The following is a 27,430-nucleotide window of genomic DNA, read 5'->3' as shown; positions in this document are numbered from 1 at the left end:
TAAAAGTCTTCGTTGTTCTTTTATATTTGTTTACCTGACGTTTCGTCAGTATGTGGGTTCTTCAGAGGCCTATTCTATTCATATTTCGATTAAACTGCCATTCAAAAATTATTTAAGAACGACATTGAGGAATTGTTGTTGATAAATTGTTTTTATAGTGTATATACTTGAATTACTCTTTTGTTTGAGGTTTTGAAACTTTTGTGAATCAAATTTTCGGTTTCAGTTACTACTTTGTTTCTTTTTTTTTTGTATTATGATTGTATGCATTTATTTTTTTCTTGACGTTTTCTTTACACTGTATTGTGTCTTAAGGAAATAAAGAAATATTATTAGTATCATTATAAACTTAGAAAAATAGGTTATTTCAAAGTTGATGTGAGAATAACAGTCAAAATATTCTCAAAATCAAAATCGAAGAATTGTAAGGTTCGAATTTGAGTACACTATGCCCAATGCCAATAATCAAGTGCAATCTACGAATAATCATAATTCAAATGTTCATCTCAGTTTCTTACTATAATGACTGTTGAAGTAAATTCTGGAATTTCCCTAAACAACAAGTGAGAGATTTGAATATATTCATTTTTCGGAAAGAGGAGCACTGCAGTATTGTTGTGAATACCACGTTTCCATTAATTCGGACTTGAAAGAATCCCTCAGAATTGATATTGTATGATAAAAAGTGTCTAGAAGTTAGTTGTGTTATTAATGTTCTATGTTGATAACCTTTGTTAGTTAATTTGAAGTCTTTTAATTTTCTTATCAGGCCAAAATTTTTATTCGACTCCATTGTTTTGAGTTCCCTATGTATATAAATAAATTAATAGAATATATATATCCACTCGACAAACTTAACACTCATAAGGGAAATTGTACTCATTTATATCAAGTAACGAAGAACGTAATTGACTTATTAGACTAATTTTGTGACAATTTTATAAACCCATCGTTATCATTTCCTACGAAAAATACGATGGAATTATGAAAAATATGATATTCATTGTTGCAAAATGGCGAATGCTCCAGAATTATCATTGAAAAGATGAAAACATGAATATTGAATATTTTTCAGTTTGAAATTCTTCCAGGAAATATTTCATAAAAAAAAACAAATTTCAATTAAATTAATAACGAAGTATTTCAGTTAGTATTCAATTATCCGAAAGAATGCCTGGAGAAATTTCGTAGTGAATAATTTAATTTACACAACGAAAAAAAAAACACTCTGGATATTAAAAATTTTGAGTAGTTTCCGACAAAAACAATTCCTTCAAATAAAACTCACCAATTCTTCTCTCCGACAAACAAAAACCGAAAAAAAGTGCAGGACACTCAGTCCGCAATAGTCCCAAACCAATCACTCAAAATCCACTCAAAAAATCAACTCTAAATCCTCACGCAACGAAAAATCACCAAACCGCAAGAAGAATATCCTGCGAAAACTTCGAATGCGCTCCTAGAAACACCCCGGTTTAACCTTACTTCCTACAGGACACGGTTAGACTGACGTTCGGGCATATAGCTGTGACAATGCGGCAACGAAACCAGACGAAAACGTACGATGCCGAACGACAGGACTATGCCCAAGACCTGCTGGAACAAAAAATGTCATTATTTTCTAGATGGTTATCCACATCAAAGTTTCTTTGTCGGAGTTGAAACAGCAGGAAGATGAGGAGATTATGTTCTGTGCTCTTTCGTTTCATGCGTCCATCGAAATCGATTTGAGATGGACTGGAAGGGATCTCGCGGAAAGGAAGGAAGTAGGACGGATCTAATTCTGTGTCTCGCAAAAAAGACGTTATTTAACTTGTGATGGTTTTCCGTTTGGTGTTCCGGAGATTTTGTCGAGGTTGAAGATTATTTTTCTATGTCTCGATGGAAATGTAAGAATTTTATTCTATGTTAACAATGAAGATATCTGATTATTGATATATAATCTAAAACTTGTTATACTAACCTGACGATCCCCATAAAACAAATTTAAGAAAAAATAGGAAATTGAGGTTATGATGAAAAACACCTTATCTTTAGAAGATGAACTGAAACAGTAAAAATTTGGTGGAACATTAAAAGAAAATATTTTCAAAATATAGCTCAGAATCTATCTGTCAATTCCATTGTAATTTTGTGAGTATACAAAGTTCATGGATATAATTAGTTGTCAATAATATCACTTTTTTTTAAATTTATATTCTATCTTTTATATCTTTTACACGAAAAAAATTGAAAACCCTCTGAATCAAATCTTTTGCAGAAAATGTCAAGATACAAGAGAAAATAAGGACGAAATTTTCGTGGTTTGTCTATTTCATAGAGGAAACATTTGTTCTTAAATATTTGTAACTTGCAACGAAAATATCAATTCAATCTGACATGGAAAAATTTGAATGGAGAAAGTTCATTCCACATTTCTTATTTGGTGGCGATAAATTTTTATATTTTTTTTTTCGTTTCCTCAAGAAAATGATTCAAGAAATGGTCACGTTATATTATGTTTTTATGACTTGTATCAATTTCAAAAGTTCAGGCGAAATATCATGACAAAAAATAAAGATACGAATTTGAACAACTTGCTCTATTTTATTTCATTCATGATAAAAATATTGAAGTAGCGTGAATTAGGTCCGTTCAATATGAAATATTTTTACATTGACATCAAAAACACTAATACAACGTTTGTCTTTACCGACAAAATGGAATGAACTCTAGAATTAAAGTAGAAGAAGAACGTGAAATATCTATAATACCAAAATACTCGAAAGTTGATGTGGATTCTTCTACCTTCTTGAGCTCACCATATTGCTTCTATTTCCTCAGATCTCTGAAAGATGCTCATAAAACTTTATTTATAATTTATGTTCCATAAGTACACGATATTTGAATATATAGAACACGTCATTATTTCTTAACGACTCCTAAAACTCACATATCACTGGTTATAATTCACGGCTTTTAAACTCAGAAAATTCATTCTATGAAAAGAATAAAGAACACTGCCTTGGTGTCGGAAGATTTCAGCGCTCATCATTCAGTCATAGGCTTTTTGAGGAGCACAAAACACACCGTTACATAGTTACAAGCTCTTTTTCGGAAATGTTCATTTTCAAAATATTGCTGTGACTTTTTTGTTTTGAAAATTTTTTATTTCTGTATAAACATTCATGTGGCCACTTTTTACGTAGAATTCTATGACGTTAATTGATTTTTCCGTAAACTGATATTTCATGAAATATCCTTTGAAATGTTTTTTTTCAAATTGGACCCCGTGTATATTTCTACATGTTTCTATAGAGATGAAAATTACCATTGCGAAAATATATATTATTTGATATTTTTCCAAAGTCATATTTAAAGTTCCTACAGGTGGCCTTCTAGGTCGCCTGACCTAATGGCTCAGGTTTTTACCTTTGGGGAAAATTAAAAGATATAATCTTCTATATAAACTTTAGGTCCACAGAAGTCCGGTGAGGCGACCTAGCCGGCCATCTGTTTGGACTTAGAAATATTCAAAAGGCAAATTATTTTTTATTTGGTGCGGAAATCGCTTGACCTATCCTACAAATTTTTGGAAGAAACCTTTGGTTGGCATTTTAGAATGAACACACCGATTTATTTATACGAAATATTTATATTTTTACATATCGCTTTAAAAATTGAAAGTGTTTCTCAATCGTATCTCAATTATTCCAATGATGAATTACGAGATTTTTTCATCATCATGGATATACTATTTTTTCAAACATTACTTGAGGCCAATTGTCATTCGTTTCTTTCTTATTTTGTCATTTATCTATTCATCGATATTCTGAAATACACGAGAATATATATTTTTTTCGTAAAACTAACTAGAATGTATATTTTCTTTTCAAAATGAAAAATTCCAAAAATTTTCAAATTCCTCATTGAAATAATTGAGATACGACTGAAGAATCTTTCAATTCTCAAAGTGAAATAAAACAAAAACATTATTTTTTCCGTAAGAAAATCAGTGAGTTCATTCTAACCACCACACCAAGGTTTCTTCCAAAAATTGAAGGAATCGATCTAGTGATTTCCGCATAGAATCAAAATGAATTTGCATAAGCTGTTTTCTGTATACTGAATAATTTTATGATTTTTTGATGGTTGCCGTGATAAGTTTTTGTCAATGTTGAACTAATTATCTTTCTGGACGAACGGCGCAATAGAAAACGATCATTCAAAAAAATTCCTATCTGCCTTTCGTATTAATTATTCAGCGACCTTTCATTTATTCCGTGAAACAGCGTATCATGAATTATCATCAGACGCAAGTGAAGTCCATTAGTAGTTATTAAGGGCCAATATCTCCTCATTAAAGTCCAAAACACGAATGCTCAGAAAGGAAATCGAACTCTTAACCCCTTTGGTAATTGGCCTACCATACCATCACAGCTACAAGCCTCGTTAATTTCGGTATAATGGCTCGGGGCTACTGTAGCACTTTATGTGATTTCCAGATAGACAATATCGTCACTATTCAGGGCATTCCTTTGCCCGTAGGCCCATACGACAGGCCTACTACCTTGACCTATCGATTGGTTGCTGAGCGCAAAAGGACACGCCAGGGGGTGAGAGAGATCGACCAGTTTTAATTTGTAAGAGTGATGTTGAACTGGCACAATAGCGTCTTCAGTGGTTTCTCGAAATGTATTTCTATGGTTTGATACTACCGGCGCATTCGCCATTTTGCAGTATATACTCAAAGGAGAAGGGGGTATTTCCATTAGACGCATAATTGAAATGGTAGCAATATACAGGGTGACCATTTGAAAACGAAACAGACGAGATTACAGACGAAATAAAGTTTTTCGATAGAAATGCTCAGACAGGTCGATTTCTGTTTCGAGGGGGACAACTTAAGATGTAGGTTACGGACGCATAGCGCTTCAACCCTTGCTACTACAACCATCACCCCCAAATTTTGAATAGGGAAGATGGGGTGAGTGATACCTTATTTGAAAGGTATTTTTATACTGATTTCAGCACAGTAATTGTTTTTTCATTTTATGCATTAGTTCTCGAAATATTCTTAACTAAGTATTTGAAAATGAAGTAGTGTTTTCATGGCACTTGTAGTGTTTCGTGAAAAATCGACATTTTGAGCTTCAAAACAACCATGACTGTGGCTTCCTTCCTAACTAACTAACGCATGAATATTTCGAGAACTAATGCATAAAATGAAAAAACAATTACTGTGCTGAAATCAGTATAAAAATACCTTTAAAATGAGGTATCACTCACTCCATCTTCCCTATTCAAAAATTGGGGGTGGGGGTTGTAGCAGCAAGGATTGAAGCGCTATGCGTCCGTAACCTACATCTTAAGTTGTCCCCCTCGAAACAGAAATCGACCTGTCCGAGCATTTCTATCGAAAAACTTTATTTCGTCTGTAATCTCGCCTGTTTCGTTTTCAAATGGCCACCCTGTATAGTCCGTTCAGGAATCATTCATATTCCAAGCAGCTGTGGAAAATCGAAATGAAGTTGGTAATGGCTCATTCAATAATATTTTGATTTGCAGAATTCTGACTGGTATTCGAAATGTCATTGACAAAAGATTGGATTTAGTTCAGTTAGTTTTGAATACCGATTAGTTAATTTGAGTACGAGTATTTCTCCCAGTACTGTTGGGAGAATTTTAGAGAAAAAAGTGCAATAAGATATGACCTTCAAAGAATCATTGAATGATTTTAATGTTATCAAAATCGAAATCAACGAATATATCAGTCTGGATAGCATTTGAACTGATCAAAAACCACCTGGATTTCAATCAATCAACGACAATATAACATGAAAATAATCGGTTAGAAGTTCAAAACTGTGGATCAAAAAAAATTTTTTTTGATAATCGGAAAATTATAGTGAAGAGACTATGATTTTATGGTAAATACAGAGAAAACTTACAACAAAATGTGTATTATACTATTATAAGTTGGTACTCGAAACTCTTTTGCCATGGATCTATCTATTATCTGTCGAATTTGTGATATGGAAAACTGTTCAGCGAACCCACATTTTTCACTTAATTATTATTATTCACTTAACGATATTTATGGCAATAATCCATATTCCTGTTCAAAAGGCTCATTCTATCATTCATTCATTCAAAAACTCGGTACTTCGTGTCTCGTGTTTGAAGTTTGGACTCGAGAAGAATATCAATGCCTTCTGTACTATATTTGGTGTACTCGTACAACTTCACTTCCGCCGTTTTGCAATACAAGGCTGTAGAGGTGAATGGTAGTCGAAATAAATAGACCGTAGATGTCATACAATGAGCTTAAGTACTGATAAACATAACGCCATCGGAATATTAGTCGCATCATAAAGTTATTCTCGATTGAACATGTCAGCTTACCAGCCAAGTTCTCGTCATTTGCGGAAGTTTTTAATTTTTGCCTTCAATATGGAGAAATCTGAGACTGAGGCTCATCAAATGCTCTCAAATTCTTATGATGTGGCCGCTATTAGTATACGAACATGACGAGAGTAGTTTTAACGATTCAAGAACGGTGATTTTGCCGTCAAAGACCAGCATGGCGGTAGAAGAGAGAAGGTTTTCGTAGATGCAGATTTGGAGGCATTACATGATCAAAACTTGTGTCAAATGCAGCAAGAATTGGCAAGATCATTGGGAGTGACGTAACCAGCCATTTCAAAACTGAGAGATGTTGAACGGAGTTTACTTGCTTGTGAACAGCTGGTTGCATGGTAAAGACGGAAGGGATTTCTGCATCGCATTGTGACTGGAGACGAAAAATGGGTTCTTAACGATAATCCCAAGCGCAGAAAATCATGTGAATTTCCCGGCCATACTTCCACGTCGACGGCCAAACCGAATATTCACGGTTCCAAGGTCATGCTCAGTATTTGGGTATTGTTATATGTATACAACGAGAGACATGATAAAGTGATTTTACAGCATGACAATGCTTGACTCCATGTTGCGAAAGTGGTCAAGACATACTTCGAAACGTTGAAATGGCAAATCCTACCCCACCACCAGACGCTGCTTCCTCGGACTATCACTTGTTTCGCTAATGGCACACGGTCTGGCTGACCAGATAAAGATTGGATCGATTCTCGATTCGTGGATCGCTTCAAAAGATGAGCAGTTTTTTCAACGCGGGAATTGTATGCAGTCCGAAAGATGGGAGAAAGTAGTGACCAGCGATGGACAATTCTTTGAATCATCATAAATGTATAATCAGTTTTTCACAATAAAGACTCGAAAATCGAAAGAAAACAACGACGGAAAAAAGTTGTACGTCTAGGTGAATAACTATTCAATCGACAAGACTGAGAGAAATTTGAAATGTACTCACAGACGACATTATTCAGTTTATCGACCTACTATTTGTCGAAATTGAATTTGAAAGTTGTACCAAGTACGGCTCGGTACTTGGTACTGGTACTCTTTTATTGTGTTAAGAAAATTAATTTTCTAATTTGTCTATAATTCGAAAATCAATTCTGAATAATTTCTTCCATGAAATCCTTTGAAATTTCTCTTAGTATTAGCAAATGAGCACTGCTTCTGGTGAAATAATTTAAGAATTTTTGAACATTTTGAAGCGTGTTTCATTCCTTAATTAAATGGTGTTACCTAGTGAGCTCAAATGGCAAAAGAAATGCCAAAATACACAGGTGCCATTAAAACTATTTTGAATTATATCATTTTTGTATCCTTTTGCACATGATCATATTGCGAGTCGAGAATAAATGCCAATTGTCAGTTATTCTAATACATATTTCCCAATGAAGTTCATATTCGCAATAGGAGAGTGAAGTATCCTTGAAAATTGTTTGAGGAAACAAGAGATCCAAAAGAATGGATTGTTTGATTGGTACATACTTCTTCGAAAATGAAAATGGCAATTCAATTATCGTGAATGGGATTCGATATCGTAAGATGACAGCCTTCCAGTTAGCAGAAAAGTCCGACATATTTTTCCCATTACTAAACGGATGTTTTATCCATTGATTTCCAATAAAATGAATTATCCCAATAAACTTATGAGTTGCTTGCTTCAAAATATATATGTTGGAATATACTTAATATGTGACATGGTGGTGGTATTACTATTATATGGAAAACAGGTTTTGGTGGTTCGCCCTACTGAATTCGAGGTCAAATATAATTATGCCCATCCGGGGTAGTTGCGGAACAATGCAACGAATATCCATGCAGAATGTTGTGAGGAGACCAAAATCAACATTTTCACGGAATTTCGATATACAGTGTGTAACATGAGTGGTTGGCCATAGTCTAGTGGTAAATGCAGATCATTCAGGCTTTGTTTCATTCAGTTGCTTGTTTATCCTAATTTTGCTGGTTTCGTAGATTCGGATTCATGAAAATTTGCCTAAATTCCTGAAGTCCATAACTTCAAAATCATATAAAGACTGTCTAGCAACATATATTAGACAAACTGGCCGCTGTCTCAAAGATAGAATTTCCGAACACAAAAGAGACTCCCTCAACATCCTCAATCCTTTAAAAAACAAAAAAAAAATAATAATACAGCATTAGAGGAGCATGTGGGAGATATCTTTTATTCATTTGATTTTGATCTGGGCTCTGTGACAATTTTGGGTAAGCAAAATAACTTAAAAAAGATTATTACATGAGATGACATCCATGAAGCAGGACAAAGTTTTAATAAAAAACAGAAGTGACATAGAGAATCTCAATACTGCATATCATTATTTTATTGGAAAAATCAAAGATAGGTAGCGATTTTGTTATCCAACTCTAAGTTTATAGATTGATATGGAGATCCGCGAATTATTCAAGAACTGTCAAGTTATTGATTTCAGTCGTGGAATAATCCTCCATGCAAGCAGTTGTTAACGTTTCAAGTATTTCAATTATTGACACCAAAACTAAAGAAAAGAAAATATAAGTCAAGAATCTTTGTTTCAATTGTAATAATTTCCGAACCTGCTTCCTCACTTATTGATTGATGTATTTCAAACAAAGAATAAATAATCAAATAAATAAATCAATAAATAAAACTTCTCAATAATTTTCAAAACATTGTTGTTATGTGCAAGTTTCAAACATCTGACCTTTCATTGTGGTTATTATTATATGAAAAAGTTTTTTATAATTTAATTCGGTAATGCTGAAATTTTTGAATATCTAAGTTATTATTGTAGTTCATGTTGTTCATTTCAGAGCTCTGGTAATAGTATAGGATCCCGATATAGAACGACCTTCACCGAGATGCTTATTTGATAAAACGTATTTTATATTTAATTTAACATGTCAATGAATATATCACATATGGGTTGCCTAACCAATTTTAGTCCAGAGTAGGTTTAATTAATAATTAAAAAAAATTTTTTTTTCGAACATTTCACCGGTTTGCTTATTAGATAAATTCTATACTAATCGAAAGTATGAAGCCCATAGAATGTGCAAACGTTAGGTTGCCTATTTTTTTCCGGTCACAACTCTCGGTTGCCAGGTATAAACAGGTCAATCTATACTAGCATTTTGCAACGGTCTGACTATTTAATCAAAATCAATATGATTAAAGATTATTTTATTATGAACACGGTGGTATAGGGTTGCCTGCGAAAAATCAGTCCAGAATCCCGGTTGTCGAATTTTAAAAAGTTAAATATTGCTGCGAGTGAGGACACAGCATAGCAGCTGTTTGAAGTCCGTCCAGTGAAAGAAAGAGAGTGCGCATGCTATTTGTTCTTGGAAATGAAAAGGATAGCGATAGACTCGTATACAGTGTGACCAGATTTAGTAGAAATCTACTTTTTTAGTAGATTTTTCGCATTTTCATGGAGTTTTTAGTAGGAAGAAATCCTTTGGTAGATTTTAGTAGATTTTGGTAGTTTTAAAAAATATAACCGAGGCGATTGGGAATATGGAAATTCGGATGTCTAGACTGTTTCTATGAATTAATTCATTGTTCATTCTCATTGAGGTTCTACGTTCTACGTGTTTCTAGAAAACTTTTGTCGGCTGAGAATAAATACGAAGAATGATGGAATATCCGAAGGGTGCCTCATTGAAAACAGGTGGTATGTAAACTTCCGTTGAAAATATACCATTATCTCGCATTTGGTATTCTATTCAGTGGAAAAAAATATGTCTAACTGGAATTTCATCGACAAATTTGGGTGGCTGCATATTTCAGATTTCGAATGCCAAATGCAAGAAAATATTTTCGGCTATTAACCGCATCAAAACAAAAAATAGAAACAGATTTCTAAATAAAAATATAGCATTATTATAACATGCTAAAGAAGGACTTAAAGAGATAGGTGATTGTTGTCGTTTTCAACCTACAAAAAATATGCACGATTCGATGGATAGTGAAAATTTATGTATGGATGTTAAAGACGATGATTTGACTACAGATTGATACTGATTTTTCAATAATTTTTTTTATGTTCAACTGTAGTAATTCATTTCTTTATTTAATGTTATTTTTATCTGAAAGATTTTAGTTTTTATTTCTATTTATATCCTTTTGTTTATTTAAATATATAAATTTGTTTGTTTATATTTGCTATTTTGATCCTATTTGTTTTTGTTCCGTTTTTTTTTCTCCTTTTTTTTTGTCGTTCAAATTTTGAAATAAAATCTTGTTTTATTTTCGCATGAGATATCGCATTTTTATGAAAAATTATTCTGCCAAAGAAGACAGTGAGCACTTCTTAGAAAAAATAAAAGGCTTTGACTCCAACTCCATACCACCATGCTGGATATCATTAATTCAAAAAATTTCACGAACTATTTTTGTAAATTTCATGTGGCTTAATGCAACGGATCCAATATGCGTGAAACTTCAGCCTGAGAACTGCTGTTGGTTCTTAGATGAATATTTTAAACCAGTAGGATTCATTGGGGATCATACACCTTTGAAGATAGAAGACATTGTCGAAAGAACTGAAACGGAGAGTGATGATGACGAAGAAGATTCAGAAGTTGGAGATCATAGTTATATGTCCGATGACTCGGAACCTGAATAATTTCAAAAAATTTTGGTATTTATAATTTTTCATGAAAAACAGAAGTATTTTTTCAATTGTTGTTTTTCATTTTGTCGTCTAATAATAAAGATGAAATTTGCAAGATTAGTATTATATATGTATCACTATAACCTTCTTTTTTAGTAAAGATTCTTTAGTGTCACATAAAAAATATACACACATAAATAATTAATTGACTATTCCTCTATTTCAAAAATTATCTACTCCAAAATGATGCACGCATACACGAGTCTATCGCTATCCTTTTCATTTAGTGTCACATAAAAAATATACACACATAAATAATTAATTGATTAAAAAAAAATTGAATAACTATTCATCTATTTTGATAATTATCTGCTCCAAAATGATGCACGCATATACGAGTCTATCGCTATTCTTTTCATTTCCAAGAACAAATAGCATGCGCACTCTCTTTCTTTCACTGGACGGACTTCAAACAGCTGCTATGCTGTGTCCTCACTCGCAGCAATATTTAACTTTTTAAAATTCGACAAACGGGATTCTGGACTGATTTTTCGCGGGCAACCCTATACCACCGTGTTCATAATAAAATAATCTTTAATCATATTGATTTTGATTAAATAGTCAGACCGTTGCAAAATGCTAGCATAGATTGACCTGTTTATACCTGGCAACCGAGAGTTGTGACCGGAAAAAAATAGGCAACCTAACGTTTGCACATTCTATGGGCTTCATACTCTCGATTGGTATAGAATTTATCTAATAAGCAAACCGGTGAAATGTTCGAAAAAAAAATTTTTTTTAATTATTAATTAAACCTACTCTGGACTAAAATTTGTTAGGCAACCCATATGTGATATATTCATTGACATGTTAAATTAAATATAAAATACGTTTTATCAAATGAGCATCTCGGTGAAGGTCGTTCTATATCGGGATCTTAGACTATAAGAAATAAAATATAATGAAGTTGATACTAGTTGGCCTTTTTTCCAAAAGCTGGTTTTGTGAGAATAATCCTTGACCTAGAAACCTGTGAAAATTCACTCAACATCGCTCCGTTCTTCAAAATAGGTACATTTCATTCGGGAAACGGCTTTATCGACGAAATACGCAATATATGTTTCTGTAACCTCATCATTTGAATTTCATGCATGAGCCCACGACTACAAATGCCCTGCTTCAGCGAGGCATGTTATAGTGTAATCGACAGGCTTCGAAACTGATAAATTCACCTGAACTAGTTGCGTTCATGAAAGTTACCTTAATCCACCTTCAGGGCTACTAACTTGTCACGAAAATGCATATAGTCTTCTTTGGGTATTCGAAAATATCGACGAACATCCCATCTGAATATTCCAGACATGATCCAGACGCAGCACTATCTCGTTTCGAGACACGTTGTTTATTTTGACAAGGTAAATACCGTCCCAAAGACGTGAATGGTAGTCTGGAAGATTTCCGAGTTTGATATTTGCTCGGTATATTCAGAATTCCAATTCTTATTCATGATAAACAGATATTGTTCCTTGTTACGGCGACAAGAACATACTTGTATATGATCATCGACTTGGAATATTTGTCGTTCTTTTTATATTTATGCCAATTCTGATAGTTAAGTCACATATTTTATGTAAACAAGTGAATCACGAACGGAAATACCTAGAAATTCGAAATTTTGAAGGTAGATTCGGAAGTTGAGTTCTTTCATGGGAAAAATCTGACTAGGGGTTACGTAGCTATGATCATTTGAAATTTTTTCTTCTTGTTAATTTCCAAACAGTAAGTTCGATCAAAAATTTCAAATCTCGTGCGGAATTTAATAGAAAATCACATAACTGACATAGTTTTGATTTTGGGTATTCATATTCATACTAAGTAATAATTTCAAGTTCTGTGCTAATTACATGAACATAACCATAAAAAATTAGAAAGAATATATATATTGAAAGATGAAGGCTTAATATTTCCGTAATAACAAATCCAAACGAGTTGAGATTTCGTATGTGGATAAGGTGTGAACATTTCAAACTTCCTGTGAATAGTAACATCAGTAGCATACATAGAAAATTCGAGCATAATATAGAAAAAAAAATTAAATTCGGCAACATTTCTGCTCTACACGTCGGATTTTCCCCATCTCCCCAAAACCAAAAGTGTGCTTTCCACTGATGACGTCGAAGTCTATAACAATACCATATCCAACTCGGACACCCTGCAGAACGATTTAGATACTATTTGAAAGTAATGCTTCGATTGGATGTTGCCGCTCAATATAGAAAAGTGCACGTTGATGCAAATTGGTAAAAATAACCCCAACCAAGTTTATACCAACAACTAAGGCAGCAAGGGTAGCAGGATGTTCAAACGACACAATATGGTGAAACAAAAACTTAAGAACTGAAACGAAAACCAGAATCTACAAAACGACGATCAGACCCATTATGACATACTGTGCAGAAACACAACCTGAAACGGCAAAGACGAGACGGTTATTGGAGACATCAGAAATGAAGGTGCTCAGAAGGATTGCCGGAAAAATACTCCTAGACAGATAAACAAGCGAAAACAAACGAAGATCCTGTAAAACGGAAAATAAAAACGAATGGGTACCAAAGAGAATGAACGAATGGAACTCGCCTATAAGCAGAATAAGCGGAGCAAGAATAGTAAGAATAGCACGTGACAAATCTCGACTGGGCCACAGAGATCCGGGGCGGCCTAGAAAACCTGCGAATAACCTGACAGCTCATTAGGCAGGGGGACGAATAATGAACAGGCGATTTCGCCTCATATGAAGAAGGAAGAAGGAGAAGGTTTATACCATCGACGGCCAGCCTTTACTTACGGTTACAAACCAGAAGAATCTGGGGATTGGGTATTACAGTCTCCAATGACATAACTTGAACGAATTATATAAGTGACATCATCTTCAGATCAAAACAACTTGCTTTTTTTCTCTTCAAGTGCTTCAAAAGTTACGATGCCAAAACTCTCTGTACCGATACTACGTCCGTCCAATCATAAAATATGCTGGCCATGCATGGTGGCCTTCCCTCCAGGCAGACGGAAACAGATTGGAGCAACTACAGAGATGAATCACCAGACTTCCTTATGGTGCGGTGCGTCCATCTTATGAGGAAAGATGACGATTGCTCAACATGCCAACATTCGAGAACAAGAGATTGCGAGGAGACCTAATATTCACTTTTAGAGCCGTTCATGGTCATTTGCGCGATCAGATGAAGGATCACTTCACTTTGAATCAGAATCATCTTCGTGGCCATTCTTTCAAGCTTGCTAAAGAGACATTTCGATCATCTGAGAGACAGTGGTTTTTGCCTAATAAAATATTTCATCGTTTGAATCGACTACTCGACTGTGTGGTCGACGCCGCTAGTACGAATGCCTTCAAGAATGCCTATGATCGCCTGAAGATGGGTATTCCTTTATTTTGGAAATTTATCTTGAAGATTAGCAATTTTTACTTCAGTTATTCACTTCACACCTGTATGTGTGTATGCTTTTTTGTTAAGATTAAGTATTATTGGTTTGTACCTCTACTCTTATTGAAATAATAATAATATTAATAACAACAAATCCTGTCGAATTGAAATTTTTCGTCTATAAAAAGGCAAGCGATATGATGACAATAATTTTAGGCTTATGGCCCTCATCAGTACGTTGAAAAATGGTTATAGATGAACAACCCTTGGAGGAAAACAATAAACAAACGGAATCAACAACATAAGCCAGCCGATCATATGCGGTTTCGGTAGGCATACCCAATGTGTTTTTAGTCAACAACCAACGTCACCAATTAGGCAGTTATAGCTACCTGTAGGATATCCGACTCCAGGAATAACAAACATGCGTAGAAAGAGGGGGGATTGTTCATAAAACAAATGAAAAAGCATAACGGACATCCCTCAAGGAGATGTGCTAACTGTAAACACGCGTTTCGGCTTCTGTTGTAGACTTTGTTTGTTGTTTTCCTCCAAGTGTTGTTCATCCTAACACTTTTTCACCCTACTGATGAGAGCCGAAAGCCCAAAACACATATCTACGGTTAGCACTTCTCCTTGATGGATGGCCGGTTTCCCTTTTTTGTTTGTTCTATGAACAATCCCTCATTTTCCTTTTACGCATACAAAAATTCTAAATAATTTATTTTGAATTAAAAGTCACTAACGAAATTACCATCAGTTGATAAGACATCTAGAATTTTGTCAATGTCGATATCTCCATTGCATATACAGGGTGATTCACTGCGGTTGCCTATTAGACGTTTATGAAAACTAATTAAAATTTTGTTCTGGAAATTTGCATGTTGGGGTTGATACTCATCTTTCTTCTTAAAATATATTCAGATCCCTACAACTTCCAGTTATACCGTAATTAGGTTATTACTTACTTATTACAAATGGCACACCTAGTATATTATTGCATCATTAGATAGCTTTTTTGATGAAAATTACAGCGATATGCCATACCTTGGGTGAAAACTCAATGGTTTATGAGTAAATGGGATTTTTAGGAAAATAAGGTGGCGATGAGGACTCATATTTTCTTGAATATTCCGTCAGAAAAAGCTCTTTTCGAGAAAACTTTTTTTTCAGTTCTGCAAATACATAGTATTATAAGACTGTTTGCGACTTGGACCAAAAATGTTTAGGGTGTTCATAACAATATCATTAACTTGGACAACTCAAGTTCATCAAAACTCGAAATTTTCAAAGAAGAACCTATATTTTTCATTATTTCAGTCGATTGTACTCACAAAAAAAGTCGGGGTTACTCAAGCAAATGCTGTACCTAAATTGAATATGTATTCAATTTAGGTACAGCATTTGCTTGAGTAACCCCGACTTTTTTTGTGAGTACAATCGACTGAAATAATGAAAAATATAGGTTCTTCTTTGAAAATTTCGAGTTATCGAAGAAGAACTCAAAATGAGGAACAACCACAATTTCCAACTGTGTGAAGTAGTCTGTGACTTCCGGAGAACACAGAAAGAAATTAGAATTCGATGTTTCCATAACTAAATTTGACATTTCAAGAATTGCAATTAATTATTCGTAGTTGAAAATTGTTTTGGTTTGTCGATTTCCCAACAATCCCAATTAAAAATCAGTTTTAATTCATGAAAAGTAAAATTTACTTATCCAAACATCGAATTTTAGTTTTTTTCTGTGTTTTTCGGAAGTCACAGACTACTCCACACAGTTATAAATTGTGGTACTTCCTCATTCAAATTTCTTCTTAGAGAAGTCTCAAAGTATTCATTTTAGTTATAGGGTTAGCACAAATATCCTCCACACAATTGATCATTCCAATTATAAGATTTATAAGAAGAAATGCTTCTCATGCACCTCTCAACCACGAAAATTAAATGATGTTCGACCATATTTCAATATGCAGGCAGGGATTAAAATGAATGATTAGGTTCATTTATTTCAAGGACTCAATTATGAGCACGAAGTTGAATAATATAATGAAAATATCAGTTTAAAATATGAGAAACGATTGTATTAACAGTGGCAAACGCTCGTACTATATTTCTAGTAGTAAAAACTTGCAGTGAAGTACAGCAATTATCAGTAATTGGGCAGTTAGACGGCTGTAATGCGCATTGGCCGTTCGAATGGTCATCCAGACTGGATAAATTATTTATATGAGCGTTTTCCATTGAGGAACATTCTTTTTCCCTTGAGGCACTTTCTCATTTACAAATTAATTATATCGGAGTTGATTTCGAGGCAATATATCCAAAGTATATGGTCATTCTATTGAGACTTTTACGACATACGTAACTATAAAAAAATCATAAAGGTTACGTAAACTTTTCGTATTGGTAATATAGAAGTAGATAAAAAACTTAATTCCATCAAAAATTTGTTAGTATTTGTGATCATCGTGTTTTTGATGATACATCGTGTTTTTGATGATACATCGTGTTTTTGATGACACATAGAAAGTCATGTTTTCTATGACTAATGGTTCAACAAGGATTACTTTACTTGCTGGACCGCCCATGAATTCTTTTCTTGTCAACAACATTTGACAAATAATAAAATAGTGAGAAATACGAAGGGGCAGTTTTGTGAATATTTAACGAAAATTCAATATATTATACTCAATCTTTCAGTTCAATATTCTTTAAATCCGTTGAAACCTGCAACGGCGCAGATCAGTGCTTAGAAATCGCATACCGAAAGCAGATACGATAAAACAATAACAAACCAAAAAGTGTAGTGCAGGACCAGAGTTCTTTTTACATTTTTTTCAAACTACCAGTGGTTAACCAAAAAATATTTCTGAAGGAGAGTATCAGGCACCCTCCCAAAAAAATATCACCCTCCGGAGTTGCATTCAAAATTAGTATATTACATAATGAAAACTTTAAATTGGACTATCTATTGCCAATTCAAATCAAAAATCTTGGATGAAAAGGTTCTATGAGAAAAAACTTTAACACCTGTATCTCAAAAACAAAGTGTTTGGGGACTTACGTTATAGGACTTTTCTTGAAATAACCCGAGAAATCTGTCATTTTCATTTGTGACTCCAATTGGGGAACACCGTGTAGATATAGTAAAAACTGATGTCTTCACAAATGAAACACTGATGTCTTCACAAATAAATTGCAATTTGAATGAAACACAATGAATGATACAACACATCCCAGACAATTTTTCTATGCAAATTACTCAGTTCAGTTCTTTTATAACTACAGTATTGAAATTTTGAGACGAGAATGCTACACAATACCAAAAACAACGAGCAAGTGTTTAGCGATGACGAATGCAAAAATCACAAATGGCAAATATGAGGCCGACAAAGCGGATAGATAAAGGAAAATAATAAATCTCAGACATAGATGTGCTCGTAGTGCAATGAAAGAACTCATCTTGAAAGCAATATTAAACTCATATATGTAAATTTTCGTTCTTTAATTTTATATTTTGAAAATCTTGAGAGGGTTATTACCCCCAGTACCCCCCATTTATACGTCCATGCTTACTAAAAAATTAACCTGGTGTGTTACGAAATGGCGAATGCGCTTTTCAATATTCACTTAGGAAGATTCATGGATTATTTAAACCCTCAATTATACTGCATAAAAAGTAAATGGGAAAATAATGTTTCCAGGAACTTGTCTAATAGTAAAATATTTGGAAACGCTCATAAATAACGTAACTTTGTAGAAGCCAAGTCACCATTTCCTAGAAGATCGCATCAACTCTAATATTCCAAATATTCCAGGTCACCCTGGATGTGTTTACGTACCAAACAAGCTCGAGACGAATTTCATTATTTCACGCCCTAGTTCCATATATTCCAACTCAAAGCTGCGTCAAAGGGAATGATAAACTGCAACGTTGATTAACCTGAATATTCAAAATAAGAGATAACGGAGTCGACAAAATCGAAATTCTAATTTTTCCCAACTTCAGGAGATTGACAGACAGATCTCGTCTGCTCCCCAATTATTCGGTTGGAACACAAGTGGTAATGAAAAAGGTGGAACCCTTTTTCTGTTCCATAATGCCAGATTACGAATTTCTGTGATCCAGCTCTCCAGAAATAATCCCTTTAAAATCCTCAATTCGCCATTTTTAGTTGGTGGAAGTGAAAAGTCGAATAGTCATGGCTGGCTAGAGCTTATTCATAATTCTCTGAAAGAATTCTAATGTTGAATTAAAACTTAGAGAATATCAAGAAGAGTTGGCTTTGAATTATTGTAGTTAGCGAACTTGAATGAGATCATTTATCAAAGAAATTAGTTTTTCACGGTATTATGTTGAAAAATAATCGAGTTGAAGCTATGATTCCATTCGATTGTAACACTCTTACTACTGGGTAAAGTTTCAACATCTTCAATGAGATTGAGTTTGAGTATTATCTGTATCCTCAGAATTATAAATTTCCCAAGAATTTCTTTTATATTGAACTCCTTATTTTTTTTTGTCTTTGAAATTGGAGGGCTCAATTTTGGAATTCAATTCCTTATTTCAAGCTTCAATAATTTCCACAATGAAATTCTGGAAAAAACGAAGAAAATATGTTGGTCTGAACTAGGGCTGGGACTTTTTCGCCTTTTTGTATTCGAATATTCATCCATAAATTTATTCGATTATTCGAATAATTCATTCAAACAAATATTCATGCTTGATTATTCATGAGTAGTCATGAATATTCAACTATTCGTTGATTATTCAGTGATTATTCAATGATTATTTAGTGATTATTTAATGATTTTTCAGTGATTAGTATATGATTATTCAATGATTATTCAATGATTATTCAATGATTATTCAATGATTATTCAATGATTATTCAGTGATTATTCAATGATTATTCAGTAATTATTCAATGAATATTCAGTCAATATTCAGTGATTAAACTCATGTTTTAATGAACCAATAAAATCCGAGCGTTTTGATGAGTAAATATACCTTTTGCGACGTGGTTTAATCGTTTTGGTGTTTTGCCTCTCGCCATATACGCTCTATTAGTGTGACGTCACACACCGCCATTTTTGGTTCTCCTGTCAGTGTTCGGAATCCAAACGAATAAATTGTCATTCAAATTACGGTCTCGCTGAAGGAATTGGCTTATTTTCATAAATAAGAGTATTTGAGGAACGATTTCAGTATTAATTGATAGACAGAAGGAACGAGGTTAATACCAGTAACTTTGAATCCTGTATCATTCCCCAGATTTGGTAAAAAGCCGTGTTTATTAGTTGAACCTCAAGTTCGAACTTACGGCATTAATCTCGTTCCTTCTGTCAATAAATTAATAGTAAAATCGTTCCTCAATTAATCTTATTTATCAAAATAAGCCAATTTCTTCAACGACAACGTACTAATTTGAATGACAATTTGTTTGTTTGGATTCCGAACACTGACAGGGGTTTATTTATAATTTCAATTCAATTGTATCTATCAATTTCAATATTATGTAATTTCCAGTAATTTTAATATTAATAAAACGAATTGTCCGTAGTGAATCACAAAACCTTGTTTTAATCATTCCTGAATAGTGAGTCAAGTGATCATTCAAACTTTCATCACTGAATAGGAAACTATTCACTGAATAATCAGTGAATACTCAACTATTCACTGATTATTCATGAATAGAAAAGTAGTCATTGGTTATTCAACTATTCAGTGAATACTCGACTATTCACTGATTATTCATGAATAGAAAAGTAGTCATTGATTATTCAACTATTCAGTGAATATTCATGATTATTCGAATAATGCAAAATGTGATGCAAAGTTTTTCTTTTCGTAATTGACATTCAAACCATGAAATTGAGAAAATTTGCAGAAATGCTGATATATTCATGTGTTGGAGTTCGAGGACGTCCTTCTACGTAAGCTTCACACAATATTTTTCTGTAAGAGCAATCAACATTATTGTAATTCGAAGGTATTTTGATTGGATGTCAGGATCAACTAAGACCAACAGCAAAAATAACAGCACTAGACCTAACTAGTGTAGAAGCAGAAGAAGTAGATTTTTCCGCTCAACATTCATCTTATTTACGAATAGACGAACATAATTCAATTCTATCATTAATTCGTCAACCTGCCCGACTAAAAATTCTAAAAATATAGAAATGGTGACGGAATGATTACTATTGCGCCTTGTTCTGGGGGAGGACAAACACATCGAAACAAAAGGTCAGAAATTGAATGGATTCAGAGCTTAAATTCCCAATTCTCACCAATTTTGTCGAATTGAGAAAGCCTTTCAACATGGCTTACTTCCAATTTTCCCTAAGTAGTATCGGGTTTTCAAATCGAAAAATATCGAACACGTTTTCCCCCCGCTATCTGGATTGAATTGGTATGTACATTTTCAGATTTTATTCGAAACGTCCCAGAACTTTTAATCCATCGGAAAGAACCAACTTTGCGAATATCGACAAAACGTTTTACGGTCGCTTTTTAGGAGATATACACGTATTCCATTAGCACGTTTGGTTATTTGTATAATAAAAGGTCTCTCGCGCCATTCCAACAACAAAGTTTCCACAAACTGTTATACTTTTCCTGGATACAGGCCTCCAGTCGGTTTTTGTGCACCAGCCGTTATTTATAACCGAAACTTTTGCTTTGTTATCATGAAATTAGGGAAGCGGAGAATCTAGCAAGGTCAGACTTTAGATGTCTAGAGAGTTTCTCTGGTTTGTGAGATCTTTATTCTTTATTCAGAATTCAATTCGGACTTAAAATAGTTCGGCTATTCATAAACTCTGATCCTTCTTGTGGTAGATACAGACGTTGGGATCAACATGAAGTTTCCATCATTATATTGTTAAGGACATCCAGCTTTGACTTGGAAATGGAGAAAATCTTTTTGGAGAATCTTTCAGTTGGAAGAAGTTAAATGTGAAGTAGTTGTCAGTTTAAACAAGTTCATTTTAGCATCGTTTAGAATATAGCAGCAGATGATATTCCAGCTTTTGAGGTGAAAAGATACACGCTATTGGAATCAGGAATAATTTTTCAGTTTCAAAGTATACAATATAGGTATCATTATTGTGCCTTTGTTTCCCAAACAGATTGGTATATTGAAAATAAGTGGCGTTCGAAATTTCGTTCTTCTGATAATTTCAAAACTAAGTGAATTTTATTTCGATGAAATACTGCATTTAGATGTGAAATAATCATTTCAAGCTTCATGCAGCATTTCGTATTGCTCGTATAACTAGAGCCATATAAAATTCGAGTAATGTCAACCTTTTTTCTCAAAAATTCCCAAAATATCATAAAAATTGAATAGGGTGACTATAAATAAGTGGTTTAACATACGTACTATTCCAAATTCAGTATCTCAAGGAAGTACTTTTTGATATTTTTGAATCCCAAGAAAGGTTTCTGTTGTTCCAATTCCACGGGAGGTGCTTTGAGAAAATAAACAACGATATTAGAATATGTGAACTGAAATTTCAACTCCTTCTCGGATTTCTTAACAAGAAATTATAAAGAAATCATTACATTTATCATAAAATAAACCTGAGAAGGAGTTTTGTTGAAATTGTTTAAGACAAAAAAAACCCTACCAAACCTAAAATACTTTTCGACAAGATGGATGACTCTAAAAAAAAACTACTGTTTCAAATTAAATTAATTCCTTCTGGTGAGATTATTACTTGTTGAATACAAATATTCATGTTAACACATGATAATACCTAGACATTATTAGATCAGGGGAAATCCAGTACAGCGACCGCACCGCAAGTCGGAAAGACAAGATTTTTTACCTACCTCGCACCGGTTTTATGTAGCATCTTACCTTCAAACCTAAGGGCAGTGAATTCTCGAACACTTTTCACCAGAGGAATCAAGACGTGGATGAAGTCACAAGATAATGAATTTTGGAGGAAAATTTTCAACAGGGTTAACTTTGTTTAGAACATTTGTTCTGTTGTACTAATATTGTATTTGTTTCATCTAAACTCATTGGTAGTTGTTTTTTTGGAGTTTATGATTTTTATATTATTCCCCCACGAACAAGTATATACTTTTGTGGGTTGTAATTTGTTTATTGATGCGTACCTTACAAATTAATTGTATTTCAGAAACTGTTTTTTGTTATATTTTTTCTGCTTCAATAAACTTATTTATTATTTATTACTTACCGAGAATCCCGACACAATTCTGGACGATAAATTAGACTCCAAATGTGAAATTAAATTAATAATGACTGAAATCTAATTCTAAGGTACGTATCCTTGCTGAAGTCTTGACAACTTTTGAAAATCTCTCAGAAGATTCCTCTAGATCCGCGCATCCGCGCTCCGATCGACGGTACACGATCAACTGACAAATTACCGCGTCTTCGAAAATTCCAGTAGCGTAACATGGACCCAAGCGTGCAAAATTGTTGCAAAATTAATTTCTGATTCCTTATGAAATCATATAAACGATGATTCCTATTCGAGAAGAACTCTCGTTCGATATTTCAAAACCAACTGAAGATGCTGAATCGAAATGGATGACAGAACAATTCAGAGATTCGTATTTTATAGAATATGGATTGAGACAAACGAATCAGAATTATTATGTTGGATCTGATTTTGTTACACAGTCAACTTCGAACCGCAGAGTGTTTCAATTTGAAGATTTGAAATTTTACTCATTGAATCAGGCATTATGATTAAAAGTGTATTTTCCAAACTAATATAAAAATGAATATGAAACTCATGTTCTGATGAACCAATAGAATCCGTAAATTTCCCATAGTAACGGCGTATTGATAAGTGAATATACTACTTGACGACGTGGTATAATCGTTTTGGTGTTTCGCCTCCTGCCATATTGTGATCATTTCCATTCTTGGACGTTCGCCGAAAAATAAAAGTCAAGATCAGTGAATGTCATTTCACATTTCGAGCTGCACTCTAGTGATGTTTCGCGAACTACGTCTCGTGAATCGATGTATAATCGAATATTGTCTATGCTCTTGTGATATAACTGATTATACTGAAATGAGACATTATTCATCAAATTGAAACGACAACAAGTTAATTCTTCATTAGAGACATCACTTTGTGATTTTGAGATCAGTATTATACACAATTCGAAACTCCGAGCATAAATTACAAAAAAACCAAAAAGAAGTTAAATAAATCATGAATATTCCATCTTCCGAGCAAGAACAACTAGCTTGGCGGCCCTTTAATGTATTCCCTCCATTCTGGTATGTGCAGTTTGAATAATAAGCTCGAAAACTTCGAATTATACTTCTACATACATTTCCTTTGCTACGAGGAACTTTAATTATTTCGAGCTTTAATGTTTTCTTGACAAAATCCGCACTCGCTCTGCCGGCTTTGCTATTATAACTTGAGTCATTCCTAGGTTCAACGTAGACGTAGGATATGACTGTTCAAAAGGAAAGTGGTCCTGTTGTCATTTTCCCATATCCCTAGCCTGATGGAAAATCTGATGATTAGCATCTTGATTTGAATTCCTCCAGGCTCTAGGCTTTATTGGGGTTGTTTCGTGGCTTAAACTTGCCATGTGAACTACGTTGTGGGATTATTTCGTGATAATTATAAGGACTGGAAAGAAACACTCCGAATATTACACAATGGTTCGTCATGTCAATTATTTCACAGATTATATAATTATATTTCAGAATAATACTGATTATCAGAGCAGGGGGAATCCAGATTGCAACAATTATTTTCTGGAGAGGAGATCAAAGGACTGTCGTGGAATAAGGAGCTTCGGAGCACTCGTCATACTTGCGTCAATTGAAACCTTGGTGACTACAGAACTTATATACTTTTGATGCAAGTTGATATTTATTGAAAGATCACTTAAAAATTCTTGATTTCACGTCACCATTTTCCTAATTTTTTCTATATCCTTCTGATATATTTTCTTTGGCACTACCATATCAACTTAATAACGATAACATCTGAGTGTAGTGCTTAGATATCAGCTTGACTATCAGAATGAATTGCTATGTCATATTCCTGATACTTTCTATCTGAGTTCGTTTCATAGCATCTTTTAATTGCAGAGTGCGGCAGAACCGATTGACGGTTTTTGATGGGTTATTACTCGGGCTGTAGTGGGGGCAGGTAGGTGCGGAAGAGCTTTTTGTGCTTTTTAGGGTCTGTAGTTTTTAGTCAACATCATGGTTTGGACATGGTGGCTTTGCCGTTGATACGTTTCACGAAAATTACCGTTAGACGATAATGACATGACGCAAAAGGTGTTTCGGCGCCATTTCAACATTTCTGTCAACGTTTCTATCCCACTGCTAACACAATAAATAAATAAGTAATGGTGGCCTATGTGTCAATTTTGAGTTTTAGGCCCTTACTACTACACTGCTTTTATAACATTTTCAGATGGCATTTAATTGAATATTTCAAATTTTCTCTTATTTTTTTATTTTATTTAATGACCAGGTATGGAATACAAACGAGCCGAGTCCAGAATACAGTATTCACCTAGTTTTCAAAAACAAATATATTTTTCACAATAATCGTGAAAAACTATTCGTAAGATAGCGTTTTAACCGGGCCAGTGAAACATTGAAAAGATCTAAATCAGTGCAGTGATTATTGAAAGCATCAATAATCCTATTTATAGGAGCACTCTTTGTTCTCCGGAAAGGGACAGAGAAAGTTTTATCAACCCGAAGCCTAATATCGTGAACTTTGAATGAAATAGACCCCAAAATACCCAAATACCAAAAATTATCAGACATTTAATCACAAAAAAATATTCACAAAAATGTTTACTTTTTGTGTGTCTGACAAAATTTGTTTTGGAAGTGAAATTGATGTATTTCTCCATCAGCGTGTAGATATAATCTAATACAAAATGAAGAAAACACACTGGATATATAAATTATATTTATTCAGCTATCGATTTCGGCTAAAACTTAAACCATCATCAGGCTATCCTGAAATGACACTCATGTATAAAAGGAAAGATATATATATACAAAACCTTACTGTCATCAAACACAGCAAGAAGCTACAAAACACAAAAAGTATAACAAACATACAAGGATTCCTATTCAATAAATCTAAGTTTTTCGTAGTCAAAGATGTGAAATGTATGGAATTAGGTTATATATTCTTTATCTGGTTGACATACGTCTAAATAACATAGGCATGTGTCAAGTCTGAAACGTATAGAAACATACACAAACATAAAGATAACATTCTTCTTTTTCTGTTGTCGTTTTAAATGAATGTTGTACAATGGAAACTCCTTTATATCATTTATAAGGTTAGTGTCATCCTTTCTTTTCAGAATCTCCAATGGCTCCACAAGGGTTAATCGATAATAGTTACTTTCATGGTGAAGAATACTGAGATTCTGAATTGAAGTTTTATGGTTATTATTTTTAAGGTGGTTTCCTAATGCTGATGGAGGTTTATTCTTCATGTGTTCGGAGAATCTTATATTAGCAGCACGTGTAGTCATACCAATATAATAAGCCTGACAATCCTCACAATTAATCCTATAGACTCCACTTTTTTGTTCTGTTTTTATTTTTGGTTTGTTGTTAATAAGGATATTTTCCAGATTATTATCTCTTTCATTAGTAACGTAGTAATTATACTTCTGTAGGATTGAGTTGATATTGTAATTAAATCTTTGACAGAAGGGGATGGAGATATAATTGAGAGTTATGCTGTGATGAGGGAAGATCTTTTTATCAACCAATTCTTTTTTCTTTTTTTGTTTTATTAATTTATCGATATAATATTTTGGATATTTATTATTTAGGCCAATTTCGTAAATAGTTTCAAGTTCTTTCTTATAATTTTCAACTGATAAAGGTATAGTATTAAGTCTATGTATCAGAAAGTTAAATGCTGCTTTTTTTATATGTGGAGGATGATGAGAGTCATAAGGAATAATAACGTCAGTGCTTGTAGGTTTTCTGTAAATATCAAACTCGAAGTTGTAAGTTTCATCTAGTTTGAGTTGAATTCTCAAGTCCAAGAAATTAATGGTGTTGTCAATGGCTTTTTCTGAAGTGAATTTTACATTAAACTGACTATTCAAAATTTCTAAGAATGAATCTAGGTCTTTTTCGTTGCTGGACAAAATACAAAAAACATCATCCACATACCTTCCCCAGAATACGATTCACTCAGGGGTATAATCATAATTTGTCTTTCTATGAAGTCCATGTAGATATCTGCGAGAACGCCGCTATGTGAAGAACCCATTGGTAGTCCGTTAGCCATGATGTAGAGTTTGTCCCAAAATGCGAAAAAGTTTTGTTTAGTTATTAATTTTATTAGGGATATTATATTTTCGACATCTTCTACTTCTAGCTGGAAGTAGTTTTCTTGAGATAAAAGATGGTGTAAATGGTCATTAAGTATAGATAATGTTTGCTCCACTGGGATATTAGTGTATAGGTTCACTACATCGAAATATAATAAGAAGTATGTAGTGTCCTGGTTCAGGTTGATGGATTTTAGCTCTTTTATGAGTTCTACTGAATTTCTAATGGAGTATTTTGATCTGATTTTCAATTTATCAACAAGAATATTATTTAAAAATTTGGATATTTTATTTGCCGGTGATTCAACAGCTGAAGTTATCGGACGTATACTCTTATCTGGTTTATGAAGTTTAATCATGGAGTATAGAACAGGTATTCGTGGATTCTTTTCTTTAATGGTATGTATATTGATAGTACCCAGTAATACCCAATAAAAGGCCATCTGAACGTTATAACTACGTCAATTTCTGTACTTTCATTTTACTCTAATGGGAAAATTTGAAAAATTAATTGTTGTAGGTTTTCGTAGATAGTGTTTGCTTTGTAGGTACTCGATTATCTCGAAAATGGTAGATTCTACGAATAAATTCGACAAACTTCTTTTATAGTAAAGCACTGTTGATTTCAG

The sequence above is a fragment of the Harmonia axyridis genome, chromosome 7, assembly GCF_914767665.1.
Source record: "Harmonia axyridis chromosome 7, icHarAxyr1.1, whole genome shotgun sequence".
NCBI lineage: Eukaryota > Metazoa > Arthropoda > Insecta > Coleoptera > Coccinellidae > Harmonia > Harmonia axyridis.
Note: the sequence above shows the minus strand (reverse complement) of the source record.